The sequence below is a fragment of the Macrotis lagotis genome, chromosome X (assembly GCF_037893015.1).
Source record: "Macrotis lagotis isolate mMagLag1 chromosome X, bilby.v1.9.chrom.fasta, whole genome shotgun sequence".
NCBI classification, from domain to species: domain Eukaryota; kingdom Metazoa; phylum Chordata; class Mammalia; order Peramelemorphia; family Peramelidae; genus Macrotis; species Macrotis lagotis.
The window spans coordinates 614169724-614174598 of NC_133666.1; the positions used below are offsets into that span (position 1 = coordinate 614169724).

At 37.7% G+C, this 4875-nt stretch overlaps 1 pseudogene; it reads right to left on the reverse strand.

The window, feature by feature from the left end:
• Positions 1-934: 934 nt before the first annotated feature.
• Positions 935-3608, reverse strand: LOC141499417 (lysine--tRNA ligase pseudogene; annotated as a pseudogene).
• Positions 3609-4875: the final 1267 nt, after the last annotated feature.

Sequence of the window (4875 nt, forward strand, 5' to 3'; positions counted from 1 at the left end):
TTCTTGGCAAAGTCCTCCTTAATACCTGACTATTTACCTGGCAGATGGTATCCAAGAGTTGGTGTGACTTGTAACCCAATAACTGTAGAAGAAATGCCAGGAGCAGAACAGTGGTCTATACACAACATTCATGAATCAGACCAAAGTCTTTGATACAGTCCATAATGTGGGTTTGTGGAAGATCATGATAACATTTGGTTGCTTCTCAGATCCATGATGGTTTTCTTGTACAGATTCTAGATATGAACAATGCTCTTGTACTTTCCCAATCACCAATGGAGTGAGGCAAGGCTGTGCACTTGCTCCCATGCTTTTTTAGCATGAAGCTTTTAGCAATGTTATCAGATGCCTTCAGTGAGAATGATAATGACATCAAGGTCAGCTAACACATTGATGATAAAATAATCCATGTGACATGGACTATTTGTGCCCAACCTGTGGAGAGAATTATGAGCTTGTATTGATCTAATCAGTCACAATTGAACACACTGTAACTTATCTTTAACATAGTGGTTTCATTTTCATTCTCTTTGATAACAAAGAACAGTAACTAACCAAATTATTTAACTTGAAAAGGTTACTTGTCAAGCCAGTACTAAGTAGCGGGAGAGTTAATGCACAGATGAGTTAACTCAATGCAACCTTTCTGACTGAGATGCCACAAAGCATGAATCTATTAAATGTTGATTGTTTGGTCTAACAATTAATACCAAGAAAACACACATTCTCTACCAGCTAACATCTCACCATCCATATGTGGAACCATCGGTCATAGTAACAAGTGGAGAGAGAGTTTGAATGCTATTGAGAAGTTCACTTACCTTGACAGTACACTTTTTTAAAAGGTAAAAATGGTTTGTTTGGTGGTGAGAAATAGAAAGCATTTTTGGTTGCACTCCTCTAGATTGGATTCATCTACAGGACTGAACTCTGGTCACTCACAACAATCCTGTTGTCCCTGAGTTCTTTGTCTGCATGAGAAGAGACTGAGCTCCTTTTCTCCAACTAGAGGCAGTGCCACAGTGCCTTCAGATAGACCAGTATGGGATAGGTTCTCCTTCTTCTCTTCAGGTTTCATGGCAGGAATGAGGACTTCCTTACTGATATTTGAGCCTGTTAGAAATAGTGAATCTGTTGATTACTATACCCCAGACAGCTATTGATAGGAAACCATATTCTAGGGCAGTACAGAAATTGTCATTGATGACCATGGATTCAACAGCATCTGTGACCTGGGCCTTGGTCTATTCTTCAAAGAGCTGTCACTGCTCTTGCCACTCAGGGTTATTAAGTCTCTATAAGCATTGTATGCTTTCATCTTCATCATGAAGAACTCAAAATATTAAGCAAGGCTGTCCTTTGAAGAAAATGAATTGGCCAATGGGCATTATCTTTTGGTGGTCACGGATGAAGGTGGGGTTGATAGAAGTCACTTCCAGGAACTCACCTATAAGTTTGACAGGAAGTCTTGCTGTATGTAATTACATACAATAGACGATACTCCATTTGAGAGCCACACACAGAATATTATGGTTTTTTTCAGTTTCAAAAAGACTGGTCTCAGGAAAATTCATGTCAAGATTTTTTTTTCACTATGATGATTCTCCAGAAGGGTGGTATGAAATCAATATTGTAGACCTGTTTCTCTGGATCATCTGAGTGATAAGTGACTGTAGCTTCCTGTACTGTTCTTTACCATTCCTGAAATTATCTTCTCAATGATCTCCTTGAGATCATGATAGTCTTCATATACTATTTAGTACCCACAGGTTGTGAATTCTCAATTGTGGGTCAAATCAATTGCTTCATTTCTGAACTGATGCATAATTTTATAAATTTGGTCAATGCCACCAACTACTGGTATTGTGAGGTAAAGCTCTGGGGCAATTCTCATATACAAGTTCATTGCCAGTTCATTGTGGTAGGAGATTAAAGGGTTTGGCAACAGCTCTATTTGGAATGATTCACTGATGTTTCTATCACTAAGAATTCTAACTTATATAGGAAGATTCTTCTGAAATGAGTTGTGTGCCCTTAGACAAGTCACTTATCCTCCCTTTGCTTCAGTTTTCTTATTTGCAGAATGATAATATTATCACCTACTAGCCAACGTTGTAATGAGAAACAAAGGAGATAATATTTGTAAAATATTTTGCAAATTGTAAAGTGATATATAAAATGTTAGTTTTTATTATTAATTCTTGCTTGTTTTTAACCCAACTCATATGGTTGACAGTGAGTGTTTTAATTAGAATCAAATTCCTCAAAGTTCTTTATTTAGCTCCATCATATTGTTTCTATTAGACAACATTATGAAGCACATATTTAGACACATAATACTAAAGTGACATTTGTGAAAGTAGTGAAGTCTTCTTTAACATGGTAAGAGGTAGTGTTGGATAGAAAGAAGTTCACTGGAATCAAGATAAGAAATAAATGACTTCTGATTCTCTTTTTTGCTGCTTAGCATCCTTGTTATCATGGATAATTTTGTCAGCTTCTTAAGTTCCATGATTTAGAGAGAAAATACAAAATAGGGAATAATACTTTGAATATCATTCTCAAGGGGTACTTGGTGATGGACAATTGAAATAACTTTTTAGTATATTTTAGAAGCTTTCAAGTATTATACAAACATCACCTGGACCTCACTGGTCCTCACTGCCTCTCTTATTATCTGACTTCATAAATTAGCTAAAGACAATGACTCAAAGAAATGTCACTAATGTCACTATTCTGGGGAGGGGGAATAATTCATTGATTTTCTCTTTGAACTTTGAGAATTCCAAGTAGAATACTAGTTATTATTCTGCCTATCAAAATTCTACATTAGAAACAATTCTTTGGCTTAATGTTTTGATTCCTATTCTAATGCCAGTTTCTTTTTAATATGACCTTGATAACTATGGATCACATGGTGTGAATGTGGTAAAGGGTGTGGGGAAAACTATTAGGGTGGGTGTCCACATCAGTTGAGATGAACAGAGCTGGCTGGGAACTGGAGGACAAAATTCTGGGACATTTGGCCCAGATGGGGTTGTTGTTTTGTAGAAGAAGCAGTGGGACAGAGAAAGCAGGAACCCCTGAGGAATGAACTTGATGCTATCTATCTCCTCCCATCTCCATAATATCACAGCCCAAAGAAAAGCATCCATTGAAAAAGTTTTTCTCAAGTCTAGCTTGATCAAAGAGAAAGGATCCTGAAAAGCTCTTTCAAGCTGAGCTGATAGCAGCCCCCATGAATCTCAAGGGTAACCTTATCGCTTCACAAGTCCTTATTTTGCCTTTTCTCTTACTTGACAGGTTCTGATAGTGAGAAGACGTGGATGGCCTCAAAAATATTCAGGCAGGAGTTTTCTGTGCTTTCCAACTCTTCACTTTTCTCTCCTACAGTCTCGTCTGATAGTAAATTCAATGCTCTTTGCCTCTCAGTCATAGTCCCAGGGGATGTCAGAACTGGAAGATGTACTAAAAATAGAATAGCAGAATAGAGAGCATGGGATGATAGAGCTCATTCCATAGAATTCAGGATTCAGGTTCCATTCATTAATCCTCAATATTTTCAAGTTACCCTGCTCCATTCGGATTGAGGACATACAGCCAAACATGTTCCCAGTCCCTGAACTTGGGATGCTTACATTCTACTGAGGGATACATTTTCACAGTCACTAGAAATATTGTATAAAGTAATTTGAATAGGAAAAATTGCTAGAAACTGAAGGGGGGGGCTCAAGAATGCTTTCATGGTGGAGTTGCCACCTGAGTTTAGCACTAATGGAAGATAAGTTATCTTAAAGATGGAGATGTGGAGGGTGCATGTCAGACAATAGGTATGGCTTCTGCAAATCCATTGGGGAAATTATAAGATTCTTGAGTCTAAGATCAGTTTATATAAAACATAAAGAGGAGTCATAGAATTAGCAAGATAGTCTAGAGGCATATGGTGGAGGACCTTGAATGCCAGCCCTTCTAAAAATGCTAGCATTTTCTCCTGTAGGCAGGAAGTCCTTTACCACTGGCAGTTATTGAACCTGGGAGCAATGCATTTAGATGTAGACCCTAGGAAGGCTATTTTGGCAGCTGGTTGGATGATGGATAGAAGAAACACATTATAGTATAGAAATTGAAATATTCAGTCTTTAAGGGAACTTAGAAATTGAGTGATATAATCTGATTATTTTAGAGAGAAAGAAATGAAAGCCATGATCAAGGTCATACAACTAGGCATTAATGGAATGAGGATCAGAACTCAGGTGTCTGGCATTCAAGTCTTTTCTCATATAATGAAATTGAACCGTGATTAATATGGATATGTTCTACTAACTTGAGAATAACTTCATTTATGTCAACAGCTTAAAGATAAAGTTTGCATTTGTGTTTTCCACTTCTTCCACTAAAGTTCCTTAACCTCTCTGGGCATCTGTTACCTCCTCTATAAAACAAGGGGATTAATCTCAGTGAACTTCAAGTGTCCCTCAAGTTCTAAACCTTGTCTAGTAATAATTGCCACTAAGTGATTGTCATTGTGGGGTTGTCATTGTCATCCTTGACCTCGAGAGACTGTGCCAGCAGATCAGACCCAGCAATCTAAAAAAATGATTTTGTGTGAGGTTCAGGCGATTACTGGCATGTCTGTCATCTAAAAACCAGTGTGGAAAGTTCAATATTAGTTTTCCAAGGGGTGGAGAACTTTTTAGTGTCAATAAATACTAAACACCTAAACTCTTTTCTATCAATAGTCACTGGGTGGAACGAAAATCTTGGAAGAGGATTCATGTGCTTTATGGCGATCAGCATAATTGATAAGTCACAATGGTCCTGAGTTGGGAGGTGACATTTTTCCTGGCATGTTCTCCGGGACATACATACCTCCTA